The sequence below is a fragment of the Amblyraja radiata genome, chromosome 1 (assembly GCF_010909765.2).
Source record: "Amblyraja radiata isolate CabotCenter1 chromosome 1, sAmbRad1.1.pri, whole genome shotgun sequence".
Lineage (NCBI taxonomy): Eukaryota > Metazoa > Chordata > Chondrichthyes > Rajiformes > Rajidae > Amblyraja > Amblyraja radiata.
The window spans coordinates 178042630-178057979 of NC_045956.1; the positions used below are offsets into that span (position 1 = coordinate 178042630).

The 15350-nt window shown below is 43.0% G+C and overlaps 1 long non-coding RNA gene across 2 annotated transcripts; it reads left to right on the forward strand.

Moving 5' to 3' along the window:
- The first annotated feature begins 2769 nt into the window (after positions 1-2769).
- Positions 2770-14952, forward strand: LOC116982392. 2 transcript variants are annotated; one of them, XR_004414451.1, is made up of 4 exons: positions 2770-2825; positions 5113-5173; positions 7206-7295; positions 14567-14952. It is a non-coding gene; the product is annotated as an uncharacterized LOC116982392 (long non-coding RNA). The 2 variants fall into 2 exon arrangements; XR_004414452.1 differs by lacking the exon at positions 2770-2825 and adding an exon at positions 3948-3999.
- The last annotated feature ends 398 nt before the right edge of the window (positions 14953-15350 follow it).

Sequence of the window (15350 nt, forward strand, 5' to 3'; positions counted from 1 at the left end):
TCCCTTTCACAAACCCATTTGACCTTGCCTAATTAGCTTGAATTTCTATATTCAATAACTATTCATATTCATATTTCACCTGGAAATGTATTAAGATAAATGGCTTGTAATTTTCTTCTTAGTCTAATCTTTAGCTAAAATTTACATTTTGAGGTCTAATGGAAACTTCCCTATATCTGGACTTTTGAATAATCTAAGCCATAAATCATCAATCTGTCTAACCACGTAAACCCTGGAACGAAGGCCATCGGGCCCCAAAGACCTGTCAGTCTGCATTTCCAACAACCTGCTCTACTCTGGTGATTGGAATTCCCCTGTGTTTCTTTCTAATACACACTTATAGTGGTTTTGTTTTGTTATCTTTACCTCCATCACATAAACTGATGCAAACCACCTGTTCAATTATAGATTTAAAGTGAAAGGGGAAAGATGTATTAGGAAACTGAGAGGCAACTTTTCTGGTCATCGGTGATTACTTGGAATGAGCTGCCAGAGGAGATAGTTGAGGCAGGTACTATTATAGGGCAGCACGGTGGCACAGCAGCAGAGTTGCTGTCTTACTGCATCAGAGACCCGGGTTCAATCCCAACTACGGGCGCTGTCTGTACGGAGTTTGTATGGTCTCCCCATGACCGTGTAGGATTTCTCTAAGATCTTCGGTTTCCTCCCATTCTCCAAAGACTACAGGTTGGTAGGTAGATTGTCTTGGTATAAATGTAAATTGTCCCGAGTATGTGTTGGATGATGTCAGTTTACGGGGATCATTTCCACGCCTGTTTCCACGCTGTATCTATAAAACTAAAACTAAAACACCAGTTAAAACATACACGGATAGGTAGAAGAATAATAGAGTGATTAGGGCCAAATGCAGTCCAATGGGACTGTGGTAGATGGAGAACATTGGTCAGCATGGATGGGTTGGGCCAAAGGGCCTCTATCCGTGCTGTATGACTATGACTATGGCTGAGGTACTCCAGCATTTTGTATCTACCTATGACAATGACTCTATTAGTTTAACGACATCATTTACAGCACGGGTATTCTGAGCTGAAGGGCATCTCCCTATGTTGTGCATTTCTATGCTAATCCTTTCCACTTTCCCATCAATATATCCCTAGACTACAAATTACCTGCATCCAAATATGTTTGGAAATCTCAATTTACAGTTTAGTTTATTGTCACGTGTACCGAGGTACAGTGAAAAGCTTTTGTTGCGTGCTAACCAGTCAGCGGTTACAGTGTACAGATCCATGTTTCGTGCAAGTTAAAGCCAGCAAAGTCCGATCAAGAATAGTCCGAGGGTCACCAATGAGGTTTAAACCTGCTCTCTGGTAATGGTAGGATGGTACAGTTGCCTGATAACAGCTGTGAAGAAACTATCCCTAAATCTGGAGCAGTGCATTTTCACACTTCTATACCTTTTGTCCGACAGGAGAGGGGAGGAGGGAGTGACCAGAAACTGGTTTCAGTTTTCCTTTCAGTCTCATGGACATTTCATGAGGTGCAGAATTCAGTCAAACATTGTGAAGAGAAGGAAGCCAACATCACCTCAACCTTGCCGTTCTACATTCCTTACATTTGCCTGTATTGAAATAACTTAATTTCCAGCTACACCTTTATCCCAGCAAATCAATCAATTAAATCATCTCTGACATTTTCAAATTGCCAATACTTTCTTCCTATCCAGGGCTGAACAGTGGCACAGCGGTAGAGTTGCTGCCTCACTGTGCCAGAGACCACCTGTCCTGACGGCGGGTGCTGTCTGTACGGAGTTAGTACATTCTCCCTGTGACCTGCGTGGGTTTTCTCCGGGAGAAAACGCCATCCAGACAGCAACCCTGGTTGGGATCGAACCCGGGTCTCTGGCACTGTGAGCGCTGTAAAGCAGCAGCTCTACCGCTGCTCTACAGGCCGTGTGAAGGTAAAGACAGTACAATAGCCAGGTTTAAATTGGACACTGACACACCCCTTACAGCTAGAGTGAGATCTGCAGGTAATGAGATTTTGAGGAAACTGAAAATGATCTGATTGTAAGTCACGGCATTTCCAAGAATATGAAACTGTGCTGCCTGGTCTTGTATGGAGCGACTTGGCTTGCATTCGCTGGAATTTAGAAGGATGAGAGGGCATCTTATAGAAACATATACAATTAGACAATAGGTGCAGGAGTAGGCCATTTGGCCCTTCGAGCCAGCACCGCCATTCAATGTGATCATGGCAGATCATCCCCAATGAGTACCCCGTTCCTGCCTTCTCCCCATATCCCCTGACTCTGCTATTTTTAAGAGCCCTATCTAGCTCTCTCTTGAAAGCATCCAGAGAACCTGCCTCCACTGCCCTCTGAGGCGGAGAATTCCACTGACTCAACACTCTGTGTGAGAAAAATCCCTTATTAAGGGATTGGACATGCTAGATGCATAAAACATGTTCCCGATCTTTTATGCATCATGGGGGGAGTCCAGAAACAGGCGCCACAGTTTAAGAATAAGGGGTCGGCCATTTAGGATTGAGATGAGTAAAAACTTTTTCACCCAGTTGGGAATCCGTGTAATTCTCTGCCACAGAAGGCAGTGGAGGCCAATTCACTGGATGTATTCATAAGAGATTTTGATAGAGCTCCTAGGGCAAACGGAAACAAGGGATATGGGGAGCAGGCAGGAACAGGTTAATCAGCCATGATCACATTGAATGGTGGTACTGGCTCGAAGACCTGAGTTCGATCCTGACTACAGCTGCTGACCGTACAGCGTTTGTGCATTCTCTCCGTGACCTACGTGCGTTTCCCCAAGATCTTCGGTTTCCTTTCACACTCCAAAGACATACAGGTATGTAGGTAAATTGACTTGGTACAAGTGTAAATTGTCCTTAGTATGTGTAGGATAGTGTTAATGCGCTAGGATCACTGGACGGCGAGGACACGGTGGGTGGAATTGTCTGTTTCCGCGCTGTATCTCTAAAAATAAAACTAAACTAAATAAAATAAAGACGTTTAGTGCAAATTAAATCCAGTAAAATCCGATCAAAGGTAGTTCGAGGGTCCCGATGAGGTAGATAGTAAGTCAGGACTGCTCTCTGGTCATGGTAGGATGATTCAGTTGCCTAATAACAGCTTTTTTAAAATTTCAAAATAGACTTTATTCAACTAATAAACATATACAATACAGGAACCGCACAAAAATAAATCATCCGACATTCTCGGAGGCTATACAAATATTCAATACTGTTTACACAAATTTCACCAATTTTGTCCCTTGCCATTTATGTGGTCCATTGGTGTGGAATCCCTTCCAGTATCCTCCCCACCACACCCTGCCCCCACCCCCATATCCAGCAGCGGAAGGACCCTAGACTGTGGTCCTCCCCCACAGAGCCTTGGCGTTGGCTGCACCTAGCTTCAGTGCGTCCCTCAGCACGTACTCCCGCAGTCTGCAGCGGGCCAGTCGGCAACATTCCCCGACGGGCATCTCGCTCCGCTGGTTGGTCACCAAAGCTCAGGTAGATCAAAGAGCGTCTTTCACCGAGTTGATGACCTTCATATGAGCAGCACTCGATGCCAGTCTCTGAATGTGTCCCAACAGCTGGGAATAAACTGTGTCTGAATCTTGCAACAAATGAAGCCCACTTATCAAATCCAGATCTCCAGTAAGATGTAAACAGTAGTTAACATTTGGATGTTTGACCGTACACTTTCTATTTTCCTATCTTCAGTGTGGACCAACATATGTAGTTCCTTCCTACACAAGCCTTTTCCATATGATCTTGCAGATAAACATCTCACTTTATCCTTATTTGGACAAAACACAAATTGCTGGAGTAACTCAGCAGGTCAGACAGCTTCTGTGAAAGGAAATTTTTGATAGGCTAGCAGCAAGGGGGAGGAACAGTAGTGGCAATATAAAAAGTGATCTCCAGGTAGTAAAGTGACATTTCATTTCCAGAGCGGCAAACAGAAATTGGAGGAGGTGCAGAAGTGTCATCTGTTTACAAGACGGTTTCCGGGTAAGAATAAGATTTAGTTTAGATTATTATCACATGTACCAAAGTCGAGTAAAAAGCTTTTGTTGCATGCTAACCAGCCAGCGGAAAAACAATACATGATTACATGGTAGTTGAGGCCAGTTCATTGGCTATATTTAAGAGGGAGTTAGATATGGCCCTTGTGGCTAAAGGGATCAGGGGGTATGGAGAGAAGGCAGGTACAGGATACTGAGTTGGATGATCAGCCATGATCATATTGAATGGCAGTGTAGGCTCGAAGGGCCAAATGACCTACTCCTGCACCTATTTTCTATGTTTCTATTACAATTGAACCATACATGGTGTACAGATACAGTACATGATAAAGGAATAAGGGGATAAGGGGTGGCATGGTGGTGCAGTGGTAGGGTTGCTGCCTTACAGCGCTTGCAGTGCCGGAGACCCGGGTTCGATCCTGACTATGGGTGCTGCCTGTACGGAGTTTGTACATTCTCCCCGTGACCTGCGTGGGTTTTCTCTGAGATTTCGGTTTCCTTTCACACTCCAAAGACATACAGGTACAGTAAGTAGGTAAATTGCCTTGGAACAAGTGTAAATTGCCCCTAGTATGTGTAGGATAGTTTTAATGTGCGGGGATCACTGATTGACGCAGACCTGGTGGGCCGATTGCATGTTTCCGCACTGTATCTCTAAAACGAAAACTAAACACAAAAAAAACGTTTTGTGCAGGGTATATGCAATAAAATCCAATCAAAGATAGTCCAAGGGTCCCGATGAGTTAGATAGTAAGTCAGGATTGCTCTCTGGTTCCATAATAACAGTGGGGAAGAAACTGTCCCTGAATCTTGCTCATATTGATGGAGAGATTGTTGTCTTGACACAATGCTAGTAACCCTCTGAAGGCAGCAAGGGGGGCAGGTTATTATTAAAGTCAATACTGCTGGGGAACAAGTCTACTAAACACAGTGACAAAGAGCAGAAGTGAGCTCAAGGTTGAAACTGTTTGGGTACTTGGTGCATCCTCATCAACCTATATAGTAGTTGGTGAGAGTGTTGGGGACATGCCAAACTTCCTAAGCCTTCTCAGGAAGTAAGAAGTGATCTCCAGGTAGTAAAGTAAAATTTCATTTCTAGAGTGGCAAACAGAAATTGGAGGAGGTGCAGAGGTGTCGTCTGTTTACAAGACGGTTTCCAGGTAAGAATAAGATTTAGACAATCAAGTATTGTCTTTCCACTCGCTGGTTGACATGCAACAAAAGCTTTTTACTGTACCTTGGTACATGTGACAATAATCTAGATTACAAACGAACCATACATAGTGTACAAATACAGTGCATGATAAGGGAATAAGGGGTTAAAGCAGTGCTGGAGTTCCGGGTTCGATCCTGACTACGGGTGCTGTCTGTACGGAGTTTGTACGTTCTCCTTGTGACCTGCATGTGTTTTCTCCGAGATCTACGGTTTCCCCCCACACTCCAAAGATGTGCAGGTGCAGTAAGTAGGTAAATTGCCCTGGTACGTGTAAATTGTCCCTAGAATGTGTAGGATAGTGTTAATGTGTGGGGATCACTGGTTGACGTGGACACGGTGGGCCGATTGCCTGTTACCGCGCTGTATCTCTAAAACGAAAACTAAACACAAAAAGAAAACGTTTGGTGCAGGGTATATCCATTAAAATCCGATCAAATATAGTCCAAGGGTCCCGATGAGTTAGATAGTAAGTCAGGATTGCTCTCTGGTTCCATGATAACAGTTGGGAAGAAACTGTCCCTGAATCTTGCTCATATTGATGGAGAGATTGTTGACTTGACATAATGCTATTAAACCCCCTGCAGGGAGCAATGGGAGCAGGTTATTATTAAAGTCCGTCAATTGCTGGGGAACAAGTCTACTAAACACAGTGACAAAGAGCAGATGTGAGCTCAAGGTTGCAACTGTTTGGGTACTTGGTGCATCCTCATCAACCTATATAGTAGTTGGTGAGAGTGTCGGGGACATGCCAAACTTCCTAAGCCTTCTCAGGAAGTAGAAGCATTGGTGTGATGTCTTGGTCATTGGTTCAATATTATTATTATTATTATGCATTATACTTATGGGCGCCATTCAAGAACTCTCAAGGACGCCTTACAAAATTTAGTAAGTAGATTACCAAACATATAAGCGGAATGAAACAAAACAAAATAAAATAGTAAGGACATCAACAATACACAATTCAAAGAGAGAGCAGCGGCAGCTTTTCACGTCAGCGTTCATGCTCCCTTCCGGCAGCCATCTTGGAAACGGAACAATCAAAACACATTTTAACATTGAACATCCACCACAGTGACTCCTACACACTCCTCACTGTGGTGGAAACAAAATAAAGTTCAAGTCCTTCCCCTAGCTCTTCCTCGATCGTGGGCCTCGAGTCCCCATTGACGGAACGATCTTGACTCCCGTAGCCGGCGTTTGGGCCCTCCGCGTCGCGGCGCTCCACTCCCGCTTCGGGGGGAATATGGGTGATCCAGGAGAAGTCATTGGTGATAGTGACTCCAAGCACTTTGAACCATCTCTACTTAGGTGTCATCAATGCAAACTGAGGTCCGTGCACCACTTCACTTCCTGAAGTCGATCACTATCTCTGTCTTGCTGACATTGAGAGAAAGGTTGACACAAAATGCTGGAGTAATTCAGCGGGACAGGCAGCATCTCTGGAGAGAAGGAATGGGCGACGTTCTGGGTCAATACCTTCCTTCAACCTGATGAAAGAGGTTGTTGTCTCGACACCAGGACATGAGATTTGAATCTCCTTCCTGTACTCCGTCTCATGCTGTCTTATGGCAATGCTGGCTCGAAGGGCCGATTGGCTTACTCCTGCACCTACTTTCTATGTTTCTATCTATGTTTTCTTCCTGTACTCTGTCTCATCTTTATGGGTGTGAATAGATCAATGTTTGGTGTGGACTCACTGTGCCGAAGCTCCTGTTTCCTGTTTCTACAGCTCTGCATCTATCTCATATCATTACTTTCCACTCACTAAACTGCTACTTAAAACAACTGTTATTTCAAAGTTATCTGGAGTATGCATGATCTACATAGACATTTGTAAACTCCTAATATCTGGCTCATTTCCTTGGCAACTTGCACTGCTTGGTAGCTGTAATGTGAAGTAAGTTGAAGTATATAACATTAGCACATTTTGTGTGTAAATGCAATTTGGAATGTGTTTAACATTTATTTTGCCTCAGACTGGAATTGACGTTCATCAAACCAATTGCATCAAAATTGCAGTCCTGCGTTATTACTTGAAAACAAAATGGGATTGGATGCAAAAACAAGTAGGTCTTTTGTATATTTTCTTTGAATGAATATTCACAATTGCCACCCTGAATCATGTTTCAAATAAAATTCCTCCATTTCCAGCAGTCGATGAACTGAATGTTCAACCACTTAGTAACTCTTCTTTGGTCTATGTGAGATTTATTGAAGACCATCTTCATCATAATTTTCATCAGACTGAAGAAGGGTCTCGACCCGCAATGCAACCATTCCTTCTATCCAGAGATGCCACCTGCTGTTGTTACCCTAGCACCTTTTGTCTATCTTCAGTGTAAATCAGAATCTGCAGTTCCTTCCGACACATAATCTTCATGTTGCATATCTCTGACCAGTGGTTCATTTCTTTTATCAACTATACTTTATAACATAGGTGTAGAGGAAAAGGATTGTGAGCAGTTTTGGGCCCCATATAGTTTAATTTAGGGCCTGAGCTATGGGGAGAGGTTGAGCAGGCTGGGTCTCTATATCTTGGAGAGCAGGTGGATGAGGAGTGATTTGTAGATGTGTATAAAATCAGGAGTGGAATAGATCGGGTAAACACACAGTTTCTTGTCCAGAGGAGGAGAATTGAGAATCAGAGAACATAGGTTTAATGTGAAGGGGGAAAGATTTAATAGGAATCTGAGAGGTGACTTTTTACGGAACAAGCTGCCAGAGGAGATAGTCGAGGCCGGGACTATCATAATATTTAAGAAGCAATTAGACAGGTAGATGGGTAAGACAGGTTGAGAAGGATGTGGGCTAAATGCAGGCAGGTGGGACTAGTGAAGATGGGACATATTGGTTGTTGTGGGCAATTTGGGCTGAAGGGCTGTATGACTCTATGACTCTATGATTACATGTGACAAACTGCAGAAGGATTATTCTTTAAAAATATTAAGGATATGATATACATGCATTTAGACAGACAAGGGCTGATTAGGTATAGTCAGCATGGTTTTGTACGTGGGAGGTCATGTCTTACAAATCCAATTGCATTTTTTGAAGATGTGACCAAAAAGGTTTATGTGGGTAGAGCTGTAGATGTTGTATACATGGACTTCAGCAAAGCATTCTACAAGGTTCCAAATAGCAGCTGCTCTGGAAGGTTAGCTCGCACGGGATCCAAGGAATGGACTAAAAATCAGCATCATGGAAGGAAGCAGAGGGTGATAGTTGAAGGTTGCTTCTCGGACTGGATGCCTGTGACTAGTGGTGTGCTTCAGGGTTCAGTGCTGGTCCCATTACTGTTTGTCATCTATATCAATGATTTGGATGAGAAGGGATGAGAATCCTTCCTCAGATTTTGAGACCAAAACTGTATGCAATACTCCAGGTGTGGTCTCACCAAGACCCTGTACAACTGCAGTAGAACCTCCCTGCTCTATACTCAAATACTTTTGCTATGAATGCTAACATACCATTCGCTTTCTTCACTGCCTGCTGCACCTGCATGCCTACTTTCAATGACTGGTGTCGTTGCATCTCCCCTTTTCCTAATCGGCCACCATGTAGATAAAAGTCTGCTTTCCTGTTTTTGCCACCAAAGTGGATAACCTCACATTTATCCACATTATACTGCATCTGCCATGCATTTGCCCACTCACCTAGCCTATCCAAGTCACCTTACAGCCTCCTAGCATCCTCCTCACAGCTAACACTGCCCCCCAGCTTAGTGTCATCCACAAAATTGGAGATGTTGCATTCAATTCCCTCGTCCAAATCATTAATATATATTGTAAATAGCTGGGGTCCCAGCACTGAGCCTTGCGGTATCCCACTAGTCACTGCCTGCCATTCTGAAAAGGACCCGTTTACTCCTACACTTTGCTTCCTGTTTGCCAGTCAGTTCTCTATCCACATCAATACTGAACCCCCAATACCATGTGCTTTAAGTTTGTATACTGATCTCTTATGTGAGTCCTTCTCGAAAGCTTTCTGACTCTAGCAATTTCCCCACTACCGATGTTAGACTAACTGGTCTGTAATTCCCCATTTTCTCTCTCCCTCCCTTTTTAAAAAGTGGGGTTACATTAGCTACCCTCCAATCCTCAGGAGCTACTCCAGAATCTAAAGAGTTTTGAAAAATTATCACTAATGCACCCACTATTTCTGGAGCGACTACCTTAAGTACTCTGAGAAGCAGCCTATCTGGCCCTGGTGATTTATTGGCCTTTAATCCATTCAATTTTCCTAACACCACTTCCCGGCTAACCTGGATTTCACTCAGTTCCTCCATCTCCTTTGACCCGCGGTCCCCTGCTATTTCCGGCAGATTATTTATGTCTTCCTTTGTGAAGACGGAACCAAAGTAGTTATTCAATTGGTCCGCCATGTCCTTGTTCCCCATGATCAATTCACCTGTTTCTGACTGCAAGGGACCTACATTTGTTTTAACTAATCTCTTTGTCTTCACATATCTATAAAAACGTTTGCAGTTAGTTTCTGTTCCCTGCCAGTTTTCTTTCATAATCTATTTTCGCTTTCCTAATTAAGTCCTTTGTCCTCCTCTACTGGTCTCTGAATTTCTCCCAGTTCTCTGGTAGGCTGCTTTTTCTGGCTAATTTTTATGCTTCATCTTTTGCTTTGATACTATCCCTGATTTTCCTTGTTATCCATGGATGCACTCCTTCCCTGATGTATTCTTTTGCCAAACTGGGATGAACAATTGTTGTAGTTCATCCATGCAGTCTTTAAATGCCTTCCATTGCATATCCACCATCAACCCTTTAAGAATTAATTGCCAGTCAATCTTGACCAATTCACGTCTCATACCCTCAAAGTTACCTTTCTTTAAGTTATAACCATATAACCATATAACAATTACAGCACGGAAACAGGCCATCTCGGCCCTACAAGTCCGTGCCGAACAATTTTTTTCCCTTAGTCCCACCTGCCTGCACTCATACCATAACCCTCCATTCCCTTCTCATCCATATGCCTATCCAATTTATTCTTAAATGATACCAACGAACCTGCCGCCACCACTTCCACTGGAAGCTCATTCCACACCGCTACCACTCTCTGAGTAAAGAAGTTCCCCCTCATGTTACCCCTAAACTTCTGTCCCTTAATTCTGAAGTCATGTCCTCTTGTTTGAATCTTCCCTATTCTCAAAGGGAAAAGCTTGATCACATCAACTCTGTCTATCCCTCTCATCATTTTAAAGACTTCTATCAAGTCCCCCCTTAACCTTCTGCGCTCCAGAGAATAAAGACCTAACTTATTCAATCTATCTCTGTAACTTAGTTGTTGAAACCCAGGCAACATTCTAGTAAATCTCCTCTGTACCCTCTCTATTTTGTTGACATCCTTCCTATAATTGGGCGACCAAAATTGTACACCATACTCCAGATTTGGTCTCACCAATGCCTTGTACAATTTTAACATTACATCCCAGCTTCTATATTCAATGCTCTGATTTATAAAGGCTAGCATACCAAAAGCTTTCTTTACCACCCTATCTATATGAGATTCCACCTTCAAGGAACTATGCACGGTTATTCCCAGATCTCTCTGTTCAACTGTATTCTTCAATTCCCTACCATTTATCATGTACGTCCTATTTTGATTTGTCCTGCCAAGGTGTAACACCTCACATTTATCAGCATTAAACTCCATCTGCCATCTTTCAGCCCATTTTTCCAAATGGCCTAAATCACTCTGTAGACTTTGGAAATCCTCTTCATTATCCACAACACCCCCTATCTTGGTATCATCTGCATACATACTAATCCAATTTACCACCCATTCATCCAGATCATTGATGTACATGACAAACAACAAAGGACCCAACACAGATCCCTGAGGCACCCCACTAGTCACCTGCCTCCAACCCGACAAACAGCCATCCACCATTACCCTCTGGCTTCTCCCATTCAGCCACTGCTGAATCCATCTTGCTATTCCTGCATTTATACCCAACAGTTTAACCTTCTTAACCAACCTTCCATGAGGAACCTTGTCAAAGGCCTTACTAAAGTCCATATAGACAACATCCACTGCTTTACCCTCGTCAATTTCCCTAGTAACCTCTTCAAAAAATTCAAGAAGATTAGTCAAACATGACCTTCCAGGCACAAATCCATGTTGACTGTTCCTAATCAGACCCTGTTTATCCAGATGCTTATATATATTGTCTCTAAGTATCTTTTCCATTAATTTGCCCACCACGGAAGTCAAACTAACAGGTCTATAATTGCTAGGTTTACTCTTAGAACCCTTTTTAAACAATGGAACAACATGCACAGTACGCCAATCCTCGGGGACTATTCCCGTTTCTAATGACATTTGAAATATTTCTGTCATAGCCCCGGCTATTTCTACACTAACTTCCCTCAATGTCCTAGGGAATATCCTGTCAGGACCTGGAGACTTATGCACTTTTATATTTTTCAAAAGTGTCAGTACTTCTTTTACTTTGAAACTCATAGTATCCATAACTACTCTACTCGTTTCCCTTACCTCACATAATTCAATATCCTTCTCCTTGGTAAATACCGAAGAAAAGAAATTGTTCAATATCTCCCCCATCTCTTTTGGCTCTGCAGATAGCTGCCCACTCTGTTTCTCCAATGGACCAATTTTATCCCTCGTTATCCTTTTGCTATTAATATAGCTGTAGAAACCCTTTGGATTTACTTTCACCTTACTTGCCAAAGCAACCTCATATCTTCTTTGAGCTTTTCTAATTTCTTTCTTAAGATTCTTTTTACATTCCTTATACTCCACAAGCACCTCATTTACTTCATGCTGCCTATAATTATTGTAGATCTCCCTCTTTTTCCGAACAAGATGTCCAATTTCCCTTGAAAACCAGGGCTCTTTCCAATTTTTACTGTTTCCTTTCAACCGAACAGGAACATAAAGATTCTGTACTCTTAAAATTTCCCCTTTAAATGTCCACCATTTCTCTTCTACATCTTTCCCATAAAACAAAATGTCCCAGTCCACTCCTTTTAAATCATCTCGCATCTCATCAAAGTTAGCCTTTCTCCAATCAAAAATCTCAACCCTAGGTCCAGTTCTGACCTTCTCCATAATTATATTGAAACTAATGGTATTGTGATCACTGGACCCGAAGTGCTCCCCAACGCATACCTCCGCCACCTGTCCCGTCTCATTTCCTAACAGGAGGTCCAGCACTGCCCCTCGTCTAGTAGGTACCTCTATGTATTGCTGCAAAAAACTATCCTGCACACATTTTACAATCTCCAAACCATCCAGCCCATTTACAGAATGTGTTTCCCAGTCTATGTGTGGAAAGTTGAAATCTCCCACAATCACTACCTTTTCAGATTTACAATTCAGAACCATTGTTTCTGAATTAACAATGTCACTCTCGATCCTAATGAAGAACTCAACCATATTATGGTCACTCTTGCCCAAGGGGGCACGCACAACAAGACTGCTAACTAACCCTTTCTCATTACTCAATACCCAGTCTAGAATAGCCTGCTCTCTCCTTGGTTCCTCTACATGTTGGTTTAGAAAACTATCCCACATACATTCCAAGAAATCCTCTTCCTCAGCACCCCTGCCAATTTGATTCACCCAATCTATATGTAGATTGAAGTCACCCATTATAAGAGTTTTACCTTTGTTGCACGCATTTCTAATTTCCTGTTTGATGCCATCCCCAACTTCACTACTACTGTTAGGTGGCCTGTACACAACACCCACTGGCGTTTTCTGCCCCTTAGTGTTTGGCAGCTCTACCCATATCGATTCCACATCCTCCACGCTAATGTTCTTCCTTTCCATTGCGTTAATCGCCTCTCTAACCAGCAACGCTACCCCACCTCCTTTCCCTTTCTGTCTATCCCTCCTGAATATTGAATATCCCTGGATGTTCAGCTCCCAGCCTTGGTCACTCTGGAGCCATGTCTCCGTGATCCCAACCATATCATAATCATTAATAGCTATCTGCACATTTAACTCATCCACCTTATTATGAATGACCCTTGCATTGAGACACAAAGCCTTCAGGCTTGTTTTTACAACACTCTTACTCCTTATACAATTATATTGAAAAGTGGCTCTTTTTGATTTTTGCCCTGGATTTGTCTGCCTGCCACTTTTACTGTTCACCTTGCTACCTATTGCTTCTACCCCCATTTTACACCCCTCTGTCTCTCTGCTCACACATTTAAGAACCCCACCACCTCTTATTCTCTGTTTATTATTGTTTTCTTCTTCCCCCCGCTACATGTTGGGTCTGAGTGCTTCCCTTCTCTGCCTCCTGCCTCACACACTGTCTACTAGCTTTCTCTATTTGAGTCCCTCCCCACAACCATTCTAGTTTAAAGTCTCCGCAGTAGCCTTTGCAAATCTCCCCGCCAGGATATTTTTCCCCCTCGGGTTCAAGAAACAATTCGGGTTTAAGAAACAATTAGACACGTACATGGACAGGAGAGGTTTAGAGGTTGGGTTGGTCATGGGGATAGCCGTAACGGGGTACTGATTGTGGATGATCAGACATGATCATATTGAATGGCGGTGCTGGCTCGAAGGGCCAAATGGCTGAATGGCCAACTCCTGCACATTTTTTCTATATTTCTTTGCCATTTCCACACTGCATCACTCTACGACTATCAAAAACTTTAATCACCAATGTTCACCTATTATCTGCCACACTTTGTCCTGCCTCTCTTCTCTTCAAGCTTTCTTCCCCCTTCCTCAAGACTCCAGCATCTGCAATTTCTTGTGTTTACCTTCTGATCTGAACCACCTCAGGGTAGTGTAGAAGGCATTTTGTACACTGGCGTTCATCGGTCAGATGCAATTTAAAAAAAACAAGTGCTGGAGTAACTCAGTAGGTCACTGGAGAACATGGATCAGTGATGTTTCGGGTTGGGATCCTTCTTCAGACTGATTGTTGGGGGGTGGTGAGAAAGTTGGAAGAGAGGGGAGGCAGGACAATGCGTGTCAGGTAAAAGGTGGTTGGGGTAAGATTGGAGCGGGTGAGGGGAGTGGAGAAGTCAAGATGATTGATGTTGCATTGGCAGTTGCACTAAGCCTTGCACGGGGTGTCCAAGAGGAGGAGGGATGTTGGAGATGAGAGAAGGGTTCATCACTGGGATACGAGGAATCCTTCCTACAGAATAAGGTGCGGAGGTGGAGGTGATGCAAGAAGAGCTCTACATTATGGTGGGCTCAGCTCTCATTAAGGTGCATGATAGGTACAAAATCAGGCCTTTATTTGTTTCTATTTGAGTTCCTATTGTGTTGTGCCAGTATGTGACTGGAAGAGATTAAACATTAAATAGATATTATCTTTGCATTATTCTAGAAAGAATATGGAAAGAATTTCAAGTGGAGGGTCCCCGGTGGATGATGCAATCAACAGAATACATTGTGGAACTGCGCTCAATTGCTGATGCAATTGTCGATTATCATACAGATGCCGCTGTCGCAATAGACGCAGGCACTGTCACACTAGTCATGGGGGGAGTCGCAAGCGTCGCAGGAATAGTTGCTGCTCCTTTCACATTCGGAACCTCGCTAATGGTCACCGGGGTGGGTATTTGGATGGCCAAGGCCGGTCATGGCACTAACGACTTATCCAATTCTGCTAATATTGCAAACCAAAAAAAAAAACAGGAAAAAGTGAATGAAATTGTGGAACAATACCTAAAAATGACCGAACACCTGACAGGTATATTAACTCAGCTCAACCAATCCTTGATTGAAATTGAAAAGAAGAGGAAACCAGCTGCAGACTTTATTAGTACTGCCTTGGTTCCAGTGAACAGGACTCAGGATGCATTGAGAACAATTAGAACTGTGTCAGTATTTCATGCAGAGCTCAAGTCAGCATGGGTGGTCCTTTCCAAAATTAAAGACGTAAAAAAACTTGAAAGAAAGATAACTGAAATGTCAAATATGATCCGACAGATAGCTACAAACATGGAGGAGGAAAGGGGCAATTTTGAGAAAGCATTTTCAGATATAAAGCGATGCGATGAGTTGAAGGAAATTCTGGTTGGTTAATGATCATACAGAAATCAAATTAATTACTCTGAATACACTCTCCCTTATTCTTTAAACCCCTGTCCCATGGTGAGAGTTTACAC